Source organism: Eleginops maclovinus, chromosome 13 (genome assembly GCF_036324505.1).
Source record: "Eleginops maclovinus isolate JMC-PN-2008 ecotype Puerto Natales chromosome 13, JC_Emac_rtc_rv5, whole genome shotgun sequence".
Taxonomy (NCBI): Eukaryota; Metazoa; Chordata; class Actinopteri; order Perciformes; family Eleginopidae; genus Eleginops; species Eleginops maclovinus.
The window spans coordinates 21,841,234-21,866,413 of NC_086361.1; the positions used below are offsets into that span (position 1 = coordinate 21,841,234).

The 25,180-nt window shown below is 41.8% G+C and overlaps 1 long non-coding RNA gene across 1 annotated transcript; it reads left to right on the plus strand.

Moving 5' to 3' along the window:
* The first annotated feature begins 5,194 nt into the window (after nucleotides 1-5,194).
* Nucleotides 5,195-24,283, plus strand: LOC134874985 (uncharacterized). Its single transcript, XR_010167153.1, has 3 exons — nucleotides 5,195-5,229; nucleotides 23,973-24,088; nucleotides 24,224-24,283. It is a non-coding gene; the product is annotated as an uncharacterized LOC134874985 (long non-coding RNA).
* Nucleotides 24,284-25,180: the final 897 nt, after the last annotated feature.

The following is a 25,180-nucleotide window of genomic DNA, read 5'->3' on the forward strand; positions in this document are numbered from 1 at the left end:
TGACTTCACGTCACCACCGCTAAGCTAAAGGTGGCTAATGTTGGGCTATAAAGGAACTATAGCACGGTCACATGACTTCACGTCACCACCGCTAAGCTAAAGGTGGCTAATGTTGGGTTATAAAGGAACTACAGCACGGTCACATGACTTCACGTCTCCACCGCTAAGCTAAAGGAGGCTAATGTTGGGCTGTAAAGGAACTACAGCACGGTCACATGAATTCCTGTCACCACCGCTAAGCTAAAGGAGGCTAATGTTGGGTTACAAAGGAACTACAGCACGGTCACATGACTTCACGTCACCACCGCTAAGCTAAAGGAGGCTAATGTTAGTTATGTTGCATGATGATGTTTAGTAGTCTCATTTATCCACCGTTTTTAGGCACAGAGAAGCTTTAGACATTCACTAATGGGGAGATGAGGGAAACAAAAAGGTGGTAAGATGCCAACCCATTTTCTGTTTTTTGGACTCATTCCTGCACCACTTTATTGTTACAATACCGAGGTCGTTATGTTTTCAACTCAGACCAACAAACAGATAAACAAAATCCACAGGATTACCAAAGAACCAATCTGATTTTCAACAGACTAGTTGGATTGTAACATGAGTTATTAGCATTGTGATGCATTCACATGGTGCCCAAACAATTGGAATAAGGGGATTCACATCAATGCCCCACTCAAAGTTGGAAGTGGTAATAAGTGGAAGTGGTGATACCGAGTGTTGGGACTCATTCCAGCACCACTGGGGAGAGAATAGGGGATAAAGGTATGGACCAAAGGTTGAACGTGAACTCCAGCACAACACTATACGAAATATGCTGTCATGGCGCAGCTGCAATTAATGATCGCAGGTCCCGGATGACAAACGAAGCTTCTTCCTGAATTAGTTTTTAGGTAATTCTTCTGGTGGGATGAATGATAATGTAATTGTTCAGCGCTGATGGATGGCGATGCGATGGCAGCGACGGATGGAGTTGTCAGTGAGGTTTAGTGAGCACAGTCGTCTGTCAGGCCCCCCTCAGCTGTAGCCATTCTTCACAGACAAAGGTGACAACTTTTTCAGCAGCTGATAAACAGGCTTTCCACAGGACTTTGGCAGAGGTTTCCCTCAGGGAGGAATGGCCTGCACATGCTGGTTGGATCAGTTTCCATGCACAATACATACGATTTACACTCACAGCCCTCAGGGACTAATGAGTCTGTAACAGTAGAAATGGGCGTGCGATATAATTACTATGAAATTACATCTGTGTACCATGAATTGTTATGTAGTGAAATCATGCGCGTCGCCACAATAGTATTAGGGGACACGTCCCCCCCACCCTTGAAAAAAAGTCGTTTGGACTGAGGGTGCGTCAGAGGCAGGGTCAGCATGCAGGTGCAGGGGAGACAGCTCTGTTGCTGAGGTGAGTGCTGAAAGGTGACAGGTAGTGAAGGAAAATTTCACATTGCTTATTGGGAGTTTAATATTTTCAAAATCTTCTAATGCTGTTGTGTCTCGTCAAATGTGTTAGTTATGTTTATTTATTATGTCTATCATTTCATGTCAAGTCAGGTTTTCATGTTATTCACCTCATGTCTAGTCTAGTCACCGTGTTTCATGTCATGTCTCGTTTACCATTTCCTGTTTTATTTTGTACTTAAGCCTATGTACCAGAGTGTTTGCTAATTTTTCAAAAGCCTGATTCATGCTCCTGAGTTTCTCTACTAGTAAGTTTTGTTCCTCATGTTATGAGTGATTTTCAGTTTTGTTCCTCATGTTCTGAGTGATTTTCAGTTTTGTTCCTCATGTTATGAGTGATTTTCAGTTTTGTTCATGTTATGAGTGATTTTCCGTTGTACTTTTACCTCGTCAAGAGTGTTGATCCTTTTTTGTGACCATTTTGAAAATTAAAGTATTTTTTTATACTTTACCTCTGTCTCCTGGGGTCGTGCATTTGAGTCCTACTACCTTGTGTTTTCAAGTTCGTGACAAATGCCCAGTGCCTCAGTATATGTATACCAACTATTTAATTTCTAGGAACAGGAGACATTAGATAGGGAAGAGAGAGAGGGAAACATTGAGAGCGAAGAGAGAGAGACCCATTCTGAGAGAGATGCAAGAGAGAGGGATGTTGAAAGAGACAAGGGCGAGAGAAGCCAGTCTGAGAGAGACGAGGGTGAGAGGAGCCAGTCTGAGAGAGACGAGGGCGAGAGGAGCCAGTCTGAGAGAGACGAGGGCGAGAGGAGCCAGTCTGAGAGAGACGAGGGCGGGAGGAGCCAGTCTGAGAGAGACGAGGGTGAGAGGAGCCAGTCTAAGAGAGACGAGGGCGAGAGGAGCCAGTCTGAGAGAGACGAGGGCGGGAGGAGCCAGTCTGAGAGAGACGAGGGTGAGAGGAGCCAGTCTGAGAGAGACGAGGACGGGAGGAGCCAGTCTGAGAGAGACGAGGGTGAGAGGAGCCAGTCTGAGAGAGATGACGGAGAGGATGTGTACCACAAGTCAAATCAACCTGACCCAAGAGTCCTAGCGGTGGTGGCGAAGTCCATAGGGGCTTGGCCTGGGAACTGGAAGGTCACCAGTTCAAGTCCCCGAAAGACCAAGTGCCACCGTGGTGTCCCTGAGCAAGACACTGGTTACCTACACTGCTCCCCGGGCGCCGTACATAATGGCAGCCCACTGCTCCTAACACTAGGATGGGTCAAATGCAGAGACCGCATTTCGTTGTACTTGTACTCTGTGCAATGACAATAAAGTTGAATCTTCATCTTCTTCAATCTTCATCTTCTTCCCCCCCAGCATCTGCTGAACAAGACTCTTACCTTTCAGGAAAAATGGTTTAGGGACTTTCCTTGGGTTCATTATATCCCAAATGCTGGGGGGGGTTTTGTTTCTATTGTAAAGAAGCATTCAAAAGGCAAGTAAGCCCCCTTGCTAAACATGCTGATCTAGCCTTTGTGGTTTCTGGTTTCAAAAACTGGAAAAAAGCCATTGAGAAATTTCGAGCACATGAAAACAGTCACGCACACAAAGTTGCTATCACAACACACACACACACCTTCACAGAAGCATTGAAACGCAGTTATCATCAGTTTTGTATTTGCGAAAAACACAATTCAAGTAAAGAGATCTGATGAAACAATTCATCGTATATTTACCCAAGCCTGTGATATGATCCAGGAGTTGGACATTGAGGCTATCCAGACTCCTCATATCCGGAGACCCCCAAAGCGCTTCACAGGAAATGCACCTGCATTTAGACCTACTTCCCCTGAGGAGTTCTACAGAATAGAATTCTTTAAAATGTTGGATGTAGTTGAGGTCCAGTTGACAAAGCGCTTTGACCAGAGCAGCTTCCAAACACTCAACATACTGGAAAGGGTGTTAATAACTGGAAAGGTGGAGGATGTGGATGTGGTCAGTTCTTACCCAGAACTGGACCAGCATTCTTTGGAGGTACAGCTGGCAATGTTCAAACTTCAGTATCCCTGCAGCACAGTCAGGGAAGTGGTGGATACCCTGAGAGCTATGCTGCCAGAGGTTCGAGGTTTGTTCACTCAAGTAGAAGTGTTGGTCAGGGTTCTTCTTGTTGTGCCATGCTCCTCAGCAGAAGCTGAAAGAAGTTTTAGTGCCTTGAGAAGGCTTAAGACGTGGCTGCGCTCTTCAATGTCTCAAAAGCGCTTGAACAATGTGGCTGTTTGCCACATCCACCAGGAGCATCTTGACAAACTTGACTTAGGGGAGATTTGCCAGTCATTTGTGTCTGCAAATGACAAAAGAGGTCACACTTTTGGAGCCTTTGTATGATCTCTTACTTTTGTTCTAACTGTAAAAATCCTGCTGTAGGCATGATACAGATAATAGGGGAGAAATATGATTATAGGAGAAGATATAGAACATTTAATGAAAGGACAAAAAAAAGGGAAATCAACCATTTTGGGGAAAGGATGGAGATAGTAAAAGCAAGTCTTTAACAGGTTGTAAGGTTGTATTGAGTTCTAGTTTTATGTTCTGCAGGGCACTGAAGAGGGCTAAGTTTGATTGTAATAGGCTCTGAGTAGCCTAGGTACGCATTTTATGTTTCCTCATAACTTTTTTTTCAAGAGATTTTTTGTTGCATGACATTAAAATAGGGCTATATGTTGCCTCAAATTTACCTCATTCTTTTCTAATTCACTCTTTGTTTTTTTAAATCCTCATATTTTGCTCTCATTAAAAGAACATAAAGTGCCAAAGAAGTTGTCAGTGTCAGTCCTCTGTGTATTACACCAAAACATAATAGTAGTCAGTAATTGCAGACCATGCCGGCTCCAAGGAAAAACAATGAAAGAGGGAGATCATTTTGAATGTAAAATGCACCAGAATGCGGGAAATTGAATCTACTTCTTTCAAAATGTTATGGGGGAGGACCCCCACACCCCCCGCAAAAATGTGTCCCCCCCACATTCAAAAAACTGCTGACGCCCTTGAGTGAAATACATTCACAGTAGACAAGTATTGTACCAAAGTGCAATTTTCTAGCTACTTTTAACTGGGTATTTTCATTTGATTTTCCTTTTATTAGAAAAGAATGTGTCCATCTGAAACAGTATTACCACAGCAGTGCCACGGAGGAGAACTGGGACCTCTCCAAGTCCAGACTTCCTATTTGTTGTAAGTCTGTTCGGGGACTTTAACCAGCAACCCTTCATGTCCCAAGCCAAGGCCCTAGCGACCCAATTACATTGACATATAATTGGTTAAGAAATCCAGCAGAAGTGTTACAATTAATTGAAATAAGCTCAACCTTTAACAGCTGTGATAGACAGTCGTGCATCAATAATCACAATACAGTAATTGAATGTATATTAATCAGACCCTCAAGGATTTCGCGATGTTGCGATTTGCAACTTCAACGCAACATCAACCAATCCCCGCGAATTCAGGGCGGTGTTGCAATTTCAACCAATCACCGCAACTTTCCCGCAAATTTGACCAATCAATCACGTCGTCTTGAACTGACGTCGACAAACTACCTTCCGCCTTACTTCCGTGTTTACTAGTTCAAGAGGTTATTATTTTGCAATGCATGCAACATTGTGGTGGAACATATGCGGAAATCTTCCCTTGACAAGCATTTTGCCACCGCGAAACATAACTCCAGAACTGCAGAACTCCAGAACTGCAGAACTCCAGGCAGGAAGTCAGATGACGAGGCAGATCACACAGGCTGTTGCGTCCAAGTCAATTGCCAGCGCGGAAAGAATCAAGGTGAGTTATTTTAAACGTGCATGGGTAGTGGTCGTTTGTATACGGTGTCTGCGGGGTTGTAAAAGGTATTAAAAGGTAGTAAATGAAATTAGCTAAAGTTAAGGCCATTTAAAAGTAATAAACGTCATCTGACGAGGTATGACATTTTCGAACCACTATCCAACTATGACGGTTTTTTTTCTCCATTTGTATTAAGTGCAGGCCTGTTTCCTAAAAATCGCGTCAATTTAATTGGCCTATATTATATAAATTATATGTGCGAGTAGGACCTGAACGATAGCAATGATGTGACGTCAGTGCGCGGCGACTCAGTCTATGCTTCAACTGGTTAGCTTAAGGGAGGTCATGGGGAAATGCAATTTTTCGGACCTCTGGTTAGGAGGTGAGGACTCGAGATTCAAAGACTGGATGGGAGTGAATGCTGTCAGGTCACACATGGAGTCTAATAGCCACCAAACAAGACTGTGCGGACGTAGTGAGCAACTAGCCTACCAATTTCGATGTTCTGCGCTAGCGCAACGGCTACATCACCGCAAACCACCGCTCTCCCCCAAACCTCCTCCACGCTCCCGCGAGCCACTGCCAGCCATAGGCGCCGATTTATGTTTCTGCCGGTGGGTGCTCTAAAAAGTTTAAAGCCCGACCCTCGACAATCTCCGTGTGTGCGGTTAAATCTCCGTGGGTGCTCGGCAATCTCCGTGGGTGCTCGGGCCCCGAAGCACCCACGGTATCGGCGCCTATGCTGCCAGCGGCATACCAGCACCGTGAGTAGGCATACGACAGAAGCATTAAATTCAACTTGAGAATTTCTGTATATACCCTGGTATAGATTATCATGTAGTCGCACTGGTGTGCTTTCTACTTTGCATAGAGCCTCTCCCTCTCGCTGTTTCTCCCCCTCTCTCTCTTGTTGCCAGGGTAGGTAACATTAGCCTACACAGTAGTAGGCTATAAAAAGACAACAAAGAAACAGAAACTAGTCAGACAATTGTGTGCTATCATGAGCAGGACTAAACAAATGTCCTTTTTTCAGTAATAACTTCATATTTAACATCAGGAAAATCGCAACTTTCACTTCCTCTCGCGCTGTTATCGCAACAAAAGCCTAAAAAGCGCCGCAACTTTCATCGCAATTTTTTGGAAAAGCTCACGCAACATCAGGCATTTTAGGCCGCAACAATCTCAAAAAAGGCCCGCGAAATCCTAGAGGTACTGATTAATCAAAAATGGCGATGGTAAATAATACATGGGACGTGTTTTAAAAAGTGCTTTCAATATTTAGCGACCACTTAAAGCACTTTTATATACACTAGTCAGCATTTACACATTCAAACAGAGCAGGCATGCAACGTACCCCCTGCTTTAAGGAGATATCAAGCAATTTGGCGATATGTAGCTTTACCCAAAGAGACACATACTGTGTTCTGTGTCCTATCTCAGAAGTGCTGGGATCACAAACCAACCATTAGATATGCAAACACAGCATTGACTAAGCACACGGAGTGAAGTGGTGTTGTGTGGGCGCAATAGTATGGAGTCAAATCAGTCTCATAATGCACACGGAACGATTCACTGTTGTACTTCAGGAAATGTTTTTCCATTCACAAATAAATGTGTTGTGTTTCATATACATGTAAATAAAATCCAAATACAGAAAAATGTTTTACATTACGTATTGCTGTTCCACACGAGTGGTTTCCCTGTCAACCCGCTCTCTGTGCATGGATTGCTGTGCGTTCGTGTGTGGGTTTTTTGAGACTCCCCTGACGCTCACCCGATTCGTACTTGTAATGTTTTCTATGTATAGGCAATCCCATGAGAGCGCCCCCACGAGGGTATGATTTCTTGCGTTCATGATGTAACGCTTCATGTACGCATTTTGCGCTGTCCGGAGCTCAAGTGATAAGTGTCTCTGCGTGAATGATTCAATAGGATTTAGAATGTGCAGCGTGTGCATCACTGAACAGACAGATCTCCTGCTCTATTTTTTTCCAAAGGGTTGAATCTCAACTTTCAGGTTTTTGCACTGCTGTATTTAGTCATCACACTTGCTTTGGGTCTTGTTGTTGCCAGGAGTGTCAGGGCGTTGGTCTGTCTGTGCACACACTTTCTGTAGCAACCGTGCAACATGCAGACACCAAACCTTACACAGCTGACAATGAAATAGAGCTCGAGGGGGTTAAGGGGTTCGTTCTGCTGTTATCAGAATATAGTCTCTACTTTAAAGAGTCCTCTCCTGCTGATGTTCAGGTGTATATTAGTATGTAGTGTCTCTACTTTAAAGAGTCCTCTCCTGCTGATGTTCAGGTGTATATCAGTATGTAGTGTCTCTACTTTAAAGAGTCCTCTCCTGCTGATGTTCAGGTGTATATCAGTATGTAGAGTCTCTACTTTAAAGAGTCCTCTCCTGCTGATGTTCAGGTGTATATCAGTATGTAGTGTCTCTACTTTAAAGAGTCCTCTCCTGCTGATGTTCAGGTGTATATCAGTATGTAGTGTCTCTACTTTAAAGAGTCCTCTCCTGCTGATGTTCAGGTGTATATCAGTATGTAGTGTCTCTACTTTAAAGAGTCCTCTCCTGCTGATGTTCAGGTGTATATCAGTATGTAGAGTCTCTACTTTAAAGAGTCCTCTCCTGCTGATGTTCAGGTGTATATCAGTATGTAGTGTCTCTACTTTAAAGAGTCCTCTCCTGCTGATGTTCAGGTGTATATCAGTATGTAGTTTTTTATCTTATCTCTTTTCAGAGCCCAGTCTGCTCTGATTGGTTAGCTAGGTGGCTCTGTTGTGACAATAGTGATAGTCAACCGCCTAGAGATGTCCCGCCCCTTAGCCTATAGAAGAGCGAGTGAGAGAGTTTGGGCTAAAAATAACATCGTAAGTCCCAGGCTCCTTCTGCAGTGCATTATGAATGATTACACATAAAACAATTAAAGATAGTACAAGAATATATCTTCAGCAAAATACTTTTCCAACCCTCATATTCTCATCAGGTGTTAAAGTGTGATCCATCAGACGTTATTGAGCAGTGTTATGGTAGCACAAGGGCCAGCCTCTTCCTCTTAGACACATCCATCAGTCATGCAGATGGAGTCCAGCGGGAGAACCAGTCGAGCTCAATTAGTTCTGGCTGCGACTCTTGTCTACCTGATCTATAGGAGGCTTTCAAAGCAGAGTCCAGCAGAGACCCAGTCATTTATTCCTGCCTCGCTATAAGTGCATCAGTATTATTATTTTAAGAGACCTATATTTCCTGAAAAGTCGTCGCCTTTATATGTTTTTAGTATTATTAGAAAATGCTAGCAGGTAAAGATGACCATGCTATAATAAACATCAGTATGGTTGCATGGTTCACACTGATGACAGTTATACTGAAGCTTTTGGACGCCAGTGAATCCCAACAGAGCTGCTTCAGCGTGACGTGTATTCATGTTTTTCTAGAAATTATATCCAGTTATATGTAACCTTGCACACCTCTGCCAAAATAATGGCCTCGGGAACTTTCCAGTTGAAACAAATAATTGGTGCTGAGCACATATTTTTAGTTGCACACTTTTTAAAAAAAAGTGCTGTGTCATTGTACTTAGTGAAAAGGATGGTATAAGATAACATCTGTGGCTTCAGGACATCTACAGAGAGACAGGGAGGAGTTATCAATGGGACTCGGTCAGTCAAATATTTTGGAAACATTCCTGTGGAGGACACGTGAGTGCAAAGTTTTGGTTGTGCTGCAGCTTGATTTCCTATCCTCTGTAAGAAGGGTCGAACGACTTGTGAGGAAGAACGGCTGTCCACAGGCAGTTCCAACTTTAACAGGCTTTATCGCAGGGTGATGAACTGAACATTGATGTAGGTTTAGCAGGGGTTAGCGTGTTATACAGGGTGTGTAAATGTGTGTGAATGTGTGTGTGGTCTCTGTAACATAAAGATGAAGCAGCAATCAGTAAACAGGTAATGTAGAGGGATGATACAGTTGTCGTCTACATTAAGAAAAGGCACAATTGGCTGGCCTATGCCGCCCTCTATTGGCCAAATGCCGCAACAGCATAGCACCGACATACGCTATTACACGAGGCCTAACTATTATCACATACACACATAACAAAGTACAGGAATGCACACGATTCTATATAATAACTGTAGTGTACATAATAATGCTTACATTAGCCCTACACTTAATGGGTGATAGCGTTATACATTAATACAGGCTGTGCTGCCACGTGCTCCGCATGGCAAGGCTAGCTGCTATGGCTAACTAACCTCATTTACGGAGTTAGCGGGTAATTGCGGACATACACTTCCTGAACACTGCACTGGACAAGACTACATTCACTTACATTTTTCATGCACGCACACGCATGTCCACAACACACAGACTCCGCCAACACTATATCACAGTTACGCGGTTATAACACAATAGTGACAGTCCGATCGCCATCAGTCTCCTGGCGCCACATAACATGGTTGAGACCACTTGTAATTCTGGCTAGGGGTCACATGGAATAGTCCAACTAACGGGGGAGTTTTATACAATTCCATTACAGCTTCATTAAGATTCTAGTAATGCTAATGTCATAGTTGTAGCTGTAGATGCTGCCTTAGAATGTATAACCCTGAAAAACCAGTGAGCCTTCTTTCTCCATGACACCAATCCCCTATTGCTTCAAGTTTCCACATATCAACGCTGATAATCGACTTCCATCGATATGGTGTAATTGATTGCCCAACTGACCGTCGTAATTGAGCTCGTTGTAGATAACAGAAAAATGCATGTCTGTCTGGTTTCACCCAAAAAGGGGCGGTCGTGATGGATGGGATGCTCTGAACCCGGTTGCACATGATTCCAGACTCATTTGCATGCAGTCGTGATAATAATTCCATAAATAAGAGCTCCAATTAAGATTTAATTGCGGTTCTGTTGAGCGGTAACAAGATGCTAATGGAAATCCCAGGCTTATGATGGGAACGGGAGATTGTTTTTTACAATTAGTCTGCTCTGCCGGTTTTCTCTCTCTGTGGATGAAGGAGTTAGACGCCGTGGCTCTAGTGAAGGGAAGTCTTGGCTAATTACTCTCACATCCAAACCAAGTCCATTTGTGGCAATTATTAGCCCTGTCATTGCGCTGAACCCAAAGCTGCTCACAGTTTCTCACAGAATAAAATTAATTGACTGATCACATGCAGTATGTAGGTGTTACAGAAGCTATGCAAACTATATTAGAAATACAAGAACGGTTATTTTTTTAAGATGAACTTTTAATTAGCGACAGTTTCCTTTAATTGGTCTTTATATTTATGAACTGTTTATTTATTTAGTTTATATGTTATTGTGTTTGTTCATTTTGGCGTATTTTTCATACTTTTAGAGTTCATTGTGTTTTATATTTAAATATTTAAAAAACATTGCTTATTTAATTGATTTGTTTTAATATTTTATTTATTTTTGTATCTTTTTTTTACTTTTACAAAAATCTTGTTATATTCTTTTTTTTATTTTAAAGTTTTTTATATTTAATTTAATTTTGTTCGTATGTCTTTCCGTTATCCGTTGTACATTTTTGGAATATTATTTATTGATATTATTAATTAGCCACATATTCAGGTTTGCTTTCTTCTATATGCCAACTGGAAGTGATAATTGTAATTTGTGGTTAAATGTAAATGTAAATGTAAATGTACTTTATTTATACAGCCCTTTACAACAATCCTTTCGGAGTACCAAAGTGCTTTACATAGTGTAACAATAAAAAGACAGAAATAAAAACAATTTAAAAACAATAAAAACAGTGAGAGCAATAAAATACAGCAAAGTCAAATAAAATAAAATAAGATAAAAGCGCCATCGTTCTACTGGGTATTAAAAGCCATCCTAAATAAGTAGGTTTTTAGCCTGGATTTAAAAAGGCCCGGGTCCGAGATGAGACGCATCTCGGTGGGGAGCTTGTTCCAGAGCCTGGGAGCAGCGACGGAAAAGGCTCGGTCACCCCAGTGTTTATATTTTGATCTGGGCGCTTCCAGTACAAGTTGATTTGTCGACCTCAACGCTCTACCTGGATCTCGGATGGTTAAAAGTTCGGATAAATATAATGGGGCAAGGCCATGAAGAGCTTTAAAAACAAACATTATAAGTTTAAAATCAATTCTAAAAAGGACAGGAAGCCAATGAAGGGAGTTAAGAACAGGGGTAATGTGCACACGTCTGTGAGTGTTGGTTAAAAGACGTGCCGCGGCATTTTGCACGAGTTGGAGGCGACTGAGGGAGGACTGAGAGAGGCCAACATAAAGTGCGTTACAATAATCTAGCCGTGAACTAATTAAAGCATGAATGGCTTTCTCGAGGTCGTGGCGGCTTAAAAACATTTTAACTTTAGCTAAAAGACGCAGCTGGAAAAAACTGGTCCTGACAACATTACTGATTTGTTTGTCGAACTTGAGATGACTGTCAAAAGTTACACCAAGATTTCTGACAGTTGAACTGAGCTTTGGAGACAGGGTGCCAAAGTCGGCTGACGCAGTATCTCCAAACACAATACATTCAGTTTTTTCATCATTTAAGTTAAGAAAATTTTGAGCCAACCACTGCTTAATATCAGCAATACAGTCAAATAAAGAACAATGTGCACTGTTGCTGTTTGGCTTCACTGGCAGATAGATTTGCAGGTCGTCTGCATAACAGTGAAAGGAAAGGTTGTGCCTGGCTATAATTGACCCCAGTGGTAACATGTACAAGGAAAAAAGGATAGGGCCAAGAATAGATCCTTGTGGGACTCCACAAGAGAGAGGAGCACTGGAAGAGGACAGGTCACCAACCATAACAGAGAAAGTCCTACTGGACAAATAAGATGTAAACCACTTCAACGCGGTGCCGTGGATGCCAACATAATTTTTTAGACGTGACAGGAGGACTGCATGGTCCACCGTGTCGAAGGCTGCTGTCAGATCAAGCAGCACTAAGATAACGGGGCACTTGGCATCCACAGACAGAGCAATATCGTTGTGCACCTTTAACAGTGCAGACTCAGTACTGTGGCGAGACCTAAACCCAGATTGGAACTTCTCGAGTACGGAGTTGTCATCCAAAAAGGACTGTAATTGTATAAAAACAGTTTTTTCTAAAACCTTAGAAAGAAAGGGCAGATTGGAGACAGGTCTAAAATTTGATAACACAGAGGGGTCAAGATTAGGCTTTTTAAGAAGGGGCCTGACCACAGCATGTTTAAAAGCATCTGGAACAGTTCCTAATCTAAGGCAGGAGTTGATAAAAACCAGGAGACTAGGCCCCACAGTATTAAAAACCATTTTCAGCACTTTGGCAGGGACAGTATCCAATGGGCAATTTGTAGATTTCATGGATTTCATTATGTCACCAAGAGAAAAAAGGGAAACTAACTCAAACTGTTCAAACACAGCAGAATGAGCTGGGGCAACGAGCCGATCATTGTTAGTATTCATGGTGACACTCTTACTGATATTTTTTCTGACAGAATCCACTTTGTCAACAAAATGATGAAGAAAATTCTCACAAGTGGCTATTGAAACATCAGTCACTGCAGAAGTGCATGGATTAACAACAGCATTAATTGTATCAAATAACACCTTGGGACAGTGACTGCTGGAAGAAATAATATTAGAGAGGTACTGAGATTTTGCTTCACGCACAACTCTCTGATAATCAGCGAGACAGTCCCTTAATATTTGCAGAGACACATGCAGTTTGTCCCCCTTCCATCTGCGTTCCGCCTGCCTACAACGTTGCCTAGTGGCACGGGTGGTGTCGTTCAACCAGGGATCCGTTCTTGGTTTCGAAGATTTTCGCCTAAAAGGGGCAATAGTGTCCAGAATCCCAGCACAGGTGGAATGGAAGGAGGAGAGAAAAAGGTCAGGACAGAGAGGGGAAGCCAATCCGTTCATGGCAAAGAACTGAGAGTCCTTGAAGGCAGCAGAAAATTCATCGGCCGTGGAGGGAGTGATGATCCGCCGCTGACGGGATGGATCAAGAGGTTTGCTGACCGGTTGGGGCGCCATCAGTTCAAAAACAACAGGGAGGTGATCTGAGATTGCAGTCTCAGAAATCTCTTTGAGGGAAACTGAGAGCCCATATGAAATAACAAGATCCAATGTGTGCCCAAGATGGTGCGTTGGTTTATCCACGGATTGAATTAAATTAAAAGTTGCCAATAGGGTTTTAAAGTCAGTGGCAAATTTGTCAGATGGGCAACAGACGTGAACATTAAAATCCCCACAGATCAGGAGCTTGTCATATTTTGGGAGAGTATCAGCCAGAAACTCAGAGAACTCTTGAATAAAGCCCTTATTATATTTCGGAGGGCGATAGACAACTGCACACAACACAGGACTTGCAAACTCCACTACAAACAATTGCAGTTCAAACGAGGAGTATGGACCTGTGGGAAGAAGCCGACATTTAAAACTGTCATTGAACACAGCAGCAAGCCCCCCCCCTCGCCCCGACACTCGCGGGGAGCTGAAGAAAGAACAGCTGGGTGGGAGGAGCTCAGAAAATGCGCTGTTTTCACCTGGTTTCAGCCAGGTTTCCGTCAACAGGAGGAAATCCAAGGAATACGAAGTAAAAAAGTCATTTAAGATAAAAGTCTTGTTCACGACCGATCTGGTGTTGATGAGAGCCATGCGGACCAAACGCCGATCCGTCTGTTGGGAGGCCCGGTTGACAAGACGGAGATTCTCCAGCGCGCAGCCCCGTCTGCGGATTCTCACGTGTCGGCGGCAGGGAAGTGGGTGCCCGGCCTCCGGTACGGCTGGCAGCAGCCATCGGTAGGAGTAATCCACGGAGCCTCGGATGCCATAGCCGGCGCCGTCCTTAGAGGGACCAAACAGCGGATGGCGAGCACTGTACGTGGAGGACAAGGCCAGGTGAGCTTTCAGCCGGCGTATTACTCCACCTCTCTTTCCCCGTCTTCTGCGACGGCTGTTGCGTGGTAACCGCACAGGTAGACGCCATAGGTAAGAGGGTAAAGACGCCAGGACAGGTGGCAGTGGCTTTGTCTGGTCGTTAAAATCCTGGATCGGTGGTCTATCCACAGAATCGTGGATTTTTAGGAGACTCAGGCGATCATACACCAGTAGCGATGACACTTTGTGGGATAAAAGCGATAAAGACAGGACAATACACATAAAAGGTAGCAGAGGTAGACGGCCAGCCACACACAACGGCGCCATCTTGGTTAAACAAACACTGGTCTGACACGTGATGGTTGGGTGTTACTGTACTAAAATGAGGTTTTAATTGGAGCTTGTTTCTTGTGGTTTATTTGTTTTCTTAAATGCAAAACAAACTCATGCCTCTGGCTTAGCTTAAAGTAAGCAAGTTAAAGTAAGCAATGTTAGCACTAACACGGTGGAACAATACAAAACACACATTACCTCCAGGATACTCGTACAGAGCAGGCTGCATCACGGCTTGCAGAAGGAGAACACCTCGGTCGCCTCATTGTCACGAGACATTAAAACAAACACAAAGTACTTGTTCTCAAAGAGTGAGTGTTACGTGTCCACCAAGGTCTAGGGGACAAGGGGACAGTAACGCACAACAACCAATAACAGAGGGAGTCAGAGAGGAAGTTAACGAGGTTTATTCCTTTCAAACAGAATATTGCAAACAAATGTTTTTTAAGTGAGGAGGAGGAGGAGGAGGAGGAGGCCTATTTATAAGTCTATCCTTGGAAACCAAAACCTTCCCTCTCTGCACTACTAAACCTGGAACAAAGCAAAAACACAGTGTGGCAACAATCCACTAATGTAGTGTGTCTAACAGGGTTTCACTACGTGATGAAATGTAGAGGCCACCTAACGCCTCCACCTCCCACCACACACACACACACACACACATTAACAGTAAACAGAAGACTCTCTCTAGAATCAGACACTAACAATCATGCAGGCTATGGTGTCAGCAGCCGGCCCAGGTCCGAGAGAGAGAGAGAACGCTTCCTGGGTGCTTCCTGTATGATCAGCCCTGCCTGCTGATAGGCCAGCTGAGGGTGAGGGGATCTAATCAGCCATCACTCTCAGGTGCATCAGCAGGTACTGATCAGCTGCAGTGAAGAGAGGGGGAGAAGAGCAGGAGGGAAACCAACATAACAAGTACAGCATATCTGGCATGTAACAGTGAGTCTCCAGGTGCCAGAGCAGGTGTCATACTTGGCATCAAATTTAAACTTTCCAGGTTGGTGAGTGAGTTGTGGTTCTGAGTCTGAGTCTCTGGTGGAGCTTATAACGACTTTGTTGGAGTTACAGTCCCTCTGTATTTTGTGCTATGAGGTTTCCGGCACTGCACTGACAGTGAAACTCCTGGAAGCGTTACGATTGTCCATATAGTTTCCAGATATTTAATCAGAGTTCAGATACAGAATCAGGTTTATTGCCAGGTACGTTTAATAGCATTAAGAGTGGGATTTGAGGGACTCCCACACTGAGAAATCAGAATCAGGCTACGCAAACCACAGCAGTCTCTTTTCCTGAGTCCTTTTGAATTCTCCTATCCACTGTTCCTTAACCCTGTGACGTCTCACGCAAAGGTCAAGGAGTAGTAGAAAGGAATCGACGATAGGAGCTGATGTTTGACTATGCGACCGTAGCCTCAGACTCAGAAGGCCTTTAAAGGGGAAAAACTGAAACATTGACTTTAATTAAATGTTTTATGTCAACACATTTCACACAACTGTATTAGGTTAGTTGAAAGCGATAATATGAAGTTAAAGCTAATATTTAAACGCAGTATTGTTGCTTTCCACTAACCCGAGTGCAATGGTTTGAACATCTGTTTATAATGCATTTAATTAAAGTCAGTATTTCAGTTTTTTCCGTGCAGATAAGTGAACCAACCTATGTTTCTGCTCCTGTATTTCTGAGTGTTCTCATGTATTCTGTATATTTAAATTATGTATTCTTCAGTCTTTTCTACTGTGGATATATTAGCTGATTTTATTCTGTTGTAATTTATACAGTTTTTAAAACATATTTTGAGTCCATGATTTATTCCTGCTGTGACAAAACAAGTAAAAATGAGTAGTGTCTCTAAATATATTCTTTATTTATGAAGGCTTCTTCTCTGCCTTTCATCAGTTAGATTTGTCAACACCTTTTTGATTTTGTACCAAACATTCTTTATTTTACACACAGTAGTAAATAAGCAACATCATCTCCCACAATCTGTCCCTTCAGCGGCTGGAGACCCAGAAGAAAATGAGTTCAGTTATCAAACAAATACAAACGCATATAAAAAGTGAATTCTAAATACAACTAGAGTTCACTTCCTGTCTTCTGGAAATAATGTGGTGAATAACATACGGGTCATTCAGGTTGGTCATAGCTATAATTGTACATGAATCCGGTTTACAAAACAGCATGAGTCAGCATGTGTATTCATTGTTAAGTGTGCCGAAAGTAATATTCATACTGCATGAGATCAACTGTCATCCAATAAACAGGAGTGGCTTGCAGTGCCCCCAACTGGTGTGTGAAGCAAACAACAACAATCAGCAGCTCTCATAAATGAAACCTGTCACACCAGGGTGACTTCTTTAATAATTACCAGTAAGAAGAAATTCAATCAGTAACCAAATCTAAAATATAAAAGGCTTGATTACTTTTGGATTACCCTAATATCAAGTGCATTGCAAAAAGAAAACACATATCAATAAGATGTTTTAAGAAGGGTTTTCCGTAAGGCAAAAGAATAATGTGACCTTTAGAAAAGACGAAGCCAAGATATTTAGGATAAAACATGATTTTATTTATAGTAAAAACCTGCCTTTAATGAAGTATGTTCAGGCAGCAGCCGAACAATGAAACACACGAGCACAGACTAGAGTTTAAAAAAGCAGAAATCAAATCGGAGCTGCTCCGTTCAGTTTTATACACACAGTTAAGCTCACACACTATTTGATGAACATTTAGGTTCAACCACTGGATTAAAAACAAATGAACCAAAGAAAGTGAAAACCATAATGCGGTTTCAGGCAGTAGGAGTAAAGATTCACACTTAAAGAACAGCTGACAGAGCAGAGAGAAGAGGGAGTGTTTGAAAAATGTCTAAATTTGAGGAAAGGGTTAGAAAAAAAAAGAAATTGAGACTTTTGAGTAAAAAGAAACATTTTTTTTAAATGTTAAAAATAAAATCAGAAAGACAAAAACCTCAGAAATGTAAAAATAACTAAGAGCTCATAAAGCAGATTCAGGCAGTATTTGTTTAGATCCACCCTTACAGTATTAGCCAACAGAGCAGCTTACAGAGGAGAGATAACATCTGATCCTTTTACAAAAAAAACCACATGCTCTTTTTAGTAGCATTTCAATCCTGTTAAGGTCGAGCAGAGCAGGTAGGACCCAAGAGGACAAAGGCTTAAACAGAGAATGACCTTTATTCAAGGTTACGAACATCAAACAGACCAACATCTCTCTCCCTTGTTAACCCAAAAGAACCCACAAACAACAACAGAACTTCCATACAAACAAGACCCATCAAGAAGACAAGACACAGCTGCTGGGGAGTGGAGGGGAAACACAAAGGCACCAGGTGAACAGAATCAGGTAATCCTACAGGAGGGAATCCCCAGAGACAGGAAGCAGACATGGGACAGGGGGAACACCTTTCAAAGTAAAACAGGAAGACAGGCGGACCGTGACACTTCAAAATAAAACTGAATATAAACAGATAATGAATCCTGCTAGTTATACCCAGCACTTATAATCCATTACTCTCCCAGCATCCTTCTGTCCTCCCAGTTTAACCAGATTTATGAGACTATACTGCGGCCTCCGATCGTTCCTACCCCCCTCTGAATATTCGGTCTAAAGATATTCTGGGTAAACACAATTAATCACACCATTTTGAAAAGGTTGGCATTTTCTCTCTTTTCTTCCCGCATTTATTTTTCCACATCTTTTTTAATGGGTGGCATTTCACAGACGAGCTTGGGTGCACACATAAGCAATTTATGCCTTTTTACAAAGTATTTACATCACGAATGTCAACCGCTCGTGCCGTTTAGCCTCCTACACGAGAGGCAACATGGTTACAGCAGGGATATTCGAAAGCGTTTCAAAAACAACACTGCTTTTTATGGATCATAGTGAATAGATAAGGGGGAAATACTTGGTTTTTTTACACGTTTATTATGAGATTTATTCAGATTCGTTCTACTTTCTTTGCCTTATTCTTTAATCTTTCGCAGCCAGTATCTACGGTGGCCCGACAGGTGCAAATGCGTTACAACGGCCCATACGTTGTTATTAGGAAAAAAGTGCTCTGCAGTTTCAAAAACAATGCGATATACGAACACACATGGGGGATTCCTGCCTCCGATGAAACATGCCAAGTATAGAGACGATATTTTGGCTCCATTGTCCGTCAGTCGCCAGGGGCTTGGACTAGGAAACGTAGGGGCACTGGTTCAAGTCCCCGAACAGACTTGAACCAGTGCCCCTCTATGGAGTGTGGACGGGTACTTGGGGAGGTCCCAGTTCACCAATAGCTGCAATGTTTAGCAAAATAATTGTAAAAATGTAGCGCGTTTGCACCTGTTGGCCTCCGTATCATTCATCATTGCCAAAATATCAAAACCTTCCCTAATAAAAGTGACAATTTTGTCTATTTCTGCTTAATCTAAGCATATTCATACAGGCGTCGGTTGTGTCTAAGAACAGTGTGGTATGCAAGGAGTTACATTTCTAATTACAGCAGTTTGAGGCGGCGCTGATAGTGTTGTCTGAGAATTACAAAGCACTGGAACTTTGTCTGTATTGCAATTTAAAGTTCAAGTCTCCGGTCAAATCCGGGATGCGTTTTAATTAAAAAGCAGTCAGGAACTCATCATGGCCTTTTTGAAACACGTTTTTTTTGCCGTCAAGGTGATGACAAGAGGAGATGAAGAAAAAAGGCACAGAAATGATCAGACACTCCTTGCTTCCTTCTTGATTTATTAAGAAACAATGAGCGGAGCAATCAGGGGAACTTGTGTCTGTAGGTGTCTGTTTGATTCAGGCGTCACAGCAGGGCTTATAGCGCTCTTCTGAATGAACACTTGTTAAATGTAATCTCCTTTAACTGAGAGTTGATTGTAAGGCTAATCATATTCATTAAAAAGTCAGACATTTATATCTCAGCATGACACATCATTTCACTTCTGCTTGGTTCTTTTCCTGCACTAAACATCATTGTTTTTAATTGAAGAGGACATATTCTGCTCATATTCAGGTTCATATTAATATGTAGAGTCTCCTGGGACATGTCTCCATGCTTTAATGTTCAGAAAGCTCTTTATTTTCTCATACTGCCTGTGCTGCAGCCCCTCTTTTCACCCTCTGTCTGAAACCAGAGCCCAGTCTGCTGTGATTGGTTAACTGTCGGCTCTGTTGTGATTGGTCAACGGCTTAGCGATGTCCCGCCCCTTAGGGCTATCACGTACAATGTGTTGGAGCAACAGCCAATAGAAACGCGGGTGTTACATAGTGGTGTCACTATGTTCCGGAACAAAGGAGTCCAAAGGAGGCGTTTCAGGAAGGGAGGTGGAAGAGAGAAACTACCTCTGGAGGAAACAGGGATTTTAGCCTTTGCAGATCATTTACATACACACTACAGGAAAGGGAAAAACCCTAGATTGTGATCAGTCTTGCATCGCTGCACATTCTCCCGTCAATTTCTATTTTGTATACAATCATTTGTTTCCCTATTTCAACTTCCACATGCAACCAACTTGTTTTTCCAATCTTTAATTTACTGGGTTGTTTATCGTTAAGTTTAAAAGAACAAGCTGCACATTCACGACCACAAGGAAGTTGTAGTAACGGCAGATGGGGAGAGTACGAAATGTAGGTCCGCTTGGTGTAGTCTATTCATGGTGTTCTTTACTCCACTACATATATTCAATACCTTAACCCGATTTGGATTAATGATGTGAAATATAATCAACCCTTCATTATACTTTCTACTTTCACTGGAGGAACATTTTGAATACTTTTACTGTAACAGAGTACTCCTACACTCTGGTACTTCTACTTTACTCAAGAACAAAATCTGAGTACTTCTACTTTACTCAAGAACAAGACCTGAGTACTTCTACTTTAATCAAGAACAAGATCTGAGTACTTCTACTTTACTCAAGAACAAAATCTGAGTACTTCTACTTTACTCAAGTACAAGATCTGAGTACTTCTACTTTAACTCAAGAACAAGATCTGAGTACTTCTACTTTTACTCAAGTACAAGATCTGAGTACTTCTACTTTACTCAAGTACAAGACCTGAGTACTTCTACTTTAACTCAAGTACAAGATCTGAGTACTTCTACTTTTACTCAAGAACAAAATCTGAGTACTTCTACTTTACTCAAGAACAAGACCTGAGTACTTCTACTTTAATCAAGAACAAGATCTGAGTACTTCTACTTTACTCAAGAACAAAATCTGAGTACTTCTACTTTAACTCAAGAACAAGATCTGAGTACTTCTACTTTTACTCAAGTACAAGATCTGAGTACTTCTACTTTACTCAAGTACAAGATCTGAGTACTTCTACTTTTACTCAAGTACAAGACCTGAGTACTTCTACTTTACTCAAGTACAAGATCTGAGTACTTCTACTTTTACTCAAGTACAAGATCTGAGTACTTCTACTTTTACTCAAGTACAAGATCTGAGTACTTCTACTTTTACTCAAGTACAAGATCTGAGTACTTCTACTTTTACTCAAGTACAAGATCTGAGTACTTCTACTTTTACTCAAGTACAAGATCTGAGTACTTCTCCCACCTCTGCTCAAAAAGTATTTGCTGTTGCATAATTTTATTCTAGCTCTGTTTGTGTCAGCAGGAATGGTGTCAATGATGAGGAAAGTACATTTACACCAGAATTTAAACAGAAATTAACAAAACAAAACAAGTAATGTTATGTTCAAAATGAGAAGGGAAAGAAGGGACTTCCTAGCGTCCGCAACAGGATACGTGCAAATGCAGTATAGCAACATCCACAACTCATTATTACAATGTGGCGTATATCCAGCAAAGCGAGCCGAGCAGGTTTGTGCACATTTGGAAGAGAACAGTAGCAGAGAGAGTCAGCTCAGCATGGCCGTGCATATTTAAGGGAATGAAAATGAGTCGGCTTTGACTAATGCCAGAGCACACTGTGTCTTCTGTGCATTGGCGTTGCACACCGTATGAAGGTTATCGAGGCGGAACAGGCAAAAATGGAGCCAAGATTTTAATAAGTGTGCAGCAGTATTGGCCTCCTCTGTGCAGAGAGCCACTTGATGCAAGGTCAGAGCCAGGACTCTCCGGAAACAGGCATTATTCAGATTTTCAAGATGTCAAGGGCTACTTCATGCTGTTTCTGTTGAGGAGTGTAGGCCCCGTGATTCACACTGAGGTCACAAATCCAACGTGAGACATTTTCTGTAGGGCCAAGTTCCCCTCGAATAGAAAGAAAATGTCCAATTCTGTGTGATTTTATTTTCCTTTCACAGTATTATAAAAAGCAGCTCCTTCTAATTATCAACTGCCTTTTAAATGGAGTTATCACATGGCATAGTTGAATACTGGATTCTGATTGGTCAATTTTAGACATTCTACAGGTTGGTGATTCTTGCTTAGAGACTGTTGCTAAGGAGAACAGACCGTGTGCAGTCATCTCAATCCGCAGAATGAAGTCTGGGTCGATTTAACGACAGATTTGGACAGCAACATTAGTTTTCTCCAACAGAAAAACACCAGGAAATACTTTCTGAGTAGGATGTGTGTTTTAGAGGGAGCAGTAGGATCATTTTAAATCGACAAAAATGTAAATACAAATTGAGAACCATCCCTGAATTTAGCTGAACTTGGTGTTTAGTGTTTTAATTGTATTCTTTCCACTTAAGAACACACACACACACACACACACACACACACACACACACACACACACACACACACACACACACAATTCAATACTTTATTTGCTCCACCTTTACATGACACCACCTTTTGGCTCCTGGAGGCTGGATTTCTCTCACTGTGGTCAGCCTTCTCTCTGATTCAACAGTGTTCAAAAATGAAAAGCAAAACAAATAAATCCTGCAAGCATCTTAGCCGACAGCTGACCCTCGAAAACAGTTATGGAATATTTTACCTCAAGAGCAGCATGTATTCTGTAGCCACTTGCTTTTTGTTTTTTCGCTCAATAACATCCAGCCATCTCTGTTCCAAATGATCATCCCCATGACAAACTCTTACAACAATAGGCTGTGAAATCTTCCAGACTGTGAAGTGCTTAATTGAACAGTTGCTCCTCCAGAGGTTAGCACTACCTTTTCCCCCAAAAATAAATCATTTGTTCGCTCTCATGCACGGCGTAAGAGCATCAAACAGCCGCAGGATACTCATCACATGATACTGAAACAGTCCCCTCAGTCCCGTAGAGGATCTTGCTTATTAGAACAGTGTTTGCTCTGATGAAATGGGATGGTTTCGTTCACACGCATTGTCTTTGGCTGGGCTTTTATACCCTTTAAACGGCAGCCAAGTCCCCACTGATGGATGATTAATGATCCCTTGACTTGCCTTGCCAGAATTGGGCCGTCTACATAGAGACGCAATCACTTCAGACAGTGAAGGGCAAAGCCCAATAACACAGGAGTGGTATCAATGGGATGAGTGTGAATGGGGATTTGCATCAGATATTGGATGTTGTCAGTAGTACCAGTGGGCTTTTAGTCCCCTAAACCCACTAACCAAAAATCTGTATCACTTCTGCCAATGTAGTGCTTTTAATGTTGTCAGTGTCAGGAGCAGGAGGTAAACAGGACCCACATGCAGAGAAGCGTAATCCTAAAGAGAGCTTCATTAAATAAAAGCTGTTCCAAACAAACACCAGAAAAAAATGACAGAGCTGGCATGATCAACCAAAATGAAAAGGAGCGAACAGGAACTAAAAACAAACCTGGAAGAATTGGAGGACAAAGGAGGGCAGCCGAGGGAAAACCAGAATACAGACAAAAAAGTCTTTCTAAAAGACGGTTGCTAGGGAGAACAGACCGTTGCTCAGGGACTATTTGCTGTCATATCAATCCGCAGAAAGAAGTCCGGTCGATTTAACGACAATTAGTTTCCTCCATCGGAAAACATCATGAAACACTTTTCAATTATTATTATTATTATTATTATTATTATTATTGTTATTATTATTATTATTATTATTATAATTATTATAATTATTATTATAATTATTATTATCATTATTATTGTTATTGTTATTATTATTATTATTATAATTATTATTATTATTATTATTGTTATTATTATTATTATTATTACTATTATTATTATTATTATTGTTATTATTATTATTATTATTATTATTATTATGTTTCATTTTTGTTTGTATTTATTTAGTTATTTTTGAGTCACTAAATATAATTATTTGCCAATGAAATTGAGAGACTTTAAATTACAGCGATAAAGTCCTAGCATTAAAAAGGAAACACTGTGAACCTTACGTATAAAATGAGCAGAGATTGTGTTGAGCAGTCCCAGGGGATTGTAGGTGATGAAAGCTTTCTTTGGAGGAGACGTTTCTTCGGTTTTCCCTTCTGCCATTGTAAAAAAAAAAAATGACCCACTCCGGGTTATTATTTTTCCATCTGTCTGCAGCGGAGACGTGTGAAACGCTTCCAGAGATCAAACAGAAATACATCATAACCCTAAACAACAACACTGCTGTCATTTTTAGCCACCGAAGACACGGAAACACGAGTGTGTGTAATGCTCTGCAATCATTGATGCGTGAGGAATCCATTTAAAAACAGCCTCACGTTACGCTGTCTGTTGTCTGGCTCCTGCTGTTTGGTGAGTGCCTCCACCCAAAGTGGCTTTATTATAAGTTATATTTCCCAGAGAAATTGGCATGAAATGATATGAAAATGGCCTGTGTATATTGTCTGAATCCGAAATTGCACAATTAATTGGTTTTGTCTTCAACAGGCTCTCTCCTTACTTCATCTTTATGGATTACCGGCTGGCGCCTGATGCTTCCTGCCACTCGGTCCTATTCTCAGGTGAGTGAATGAGTTACTAGATTTATCCCACCTCCACCTAGATAAGAGAAGAGGAGGGGGTTAAAATGGCTGCACAAAAGAGATTAAAAGTAAACAAACCTTGACAGGGAAGAATATAAAGTGCCTTTGAATGTTTGTTTCAGGAATCGTTCGAGGACTATTTGGTGAAATGAATAAAAAGCTCTTACATTTCCTGCTGAACAAGCACTTCATTTGCAATTGTCTTGAACAGCCTCGGTGTCAGTCTGCAGCTACAGGTTGAAAATAAAAACCCACCATGGCAGTGACGGCTTTGATCTGGATGACTGGGGAAATAAATTATGCACATGCCACACGCATCAATTATTCCTCCTGTCCCTCCAACCTGGTGTACTGAAGGATTCTCAAGCAAGTGAAAAAAAAAAAAATCTCACAATCTTGAGAGGCAGGGCTTCAGAAGCCGGGCCGTCGCATGTCATCCGTAACGAAGTGTCAAGGACAGACGCCCCGCCAGAAGCATCACGGCACAAACACTGCACACTTCTTTCATTTGTCATTCCAAACTATTTTTCACTCCTGACATCTGTGTTGGCTTCTCCATCTTGTCCGTAAATTGAATCTCAGATCTTTTCCTCCCTCTCGGTTTTCTCACCCCCCCCCCAAGAGAAAATGAAAGACACACCATGAATCCAAAAACACGACGAAAGCCACAGCACCCAGGGAGGAATCTCTGGTCCTGTGGTGCAGCAAATTATATTTCGCTTTTTCTTCCCGACACTCACAGCTCGAGGATATGATTCCAATAATTAATAAACATGAAGCACAGCGATTTCATCCGGAGACATTTAAAAAAGGGAGTATATTACTAATTGTAGATATACTCGCTAAAATGGGTATTTGTATT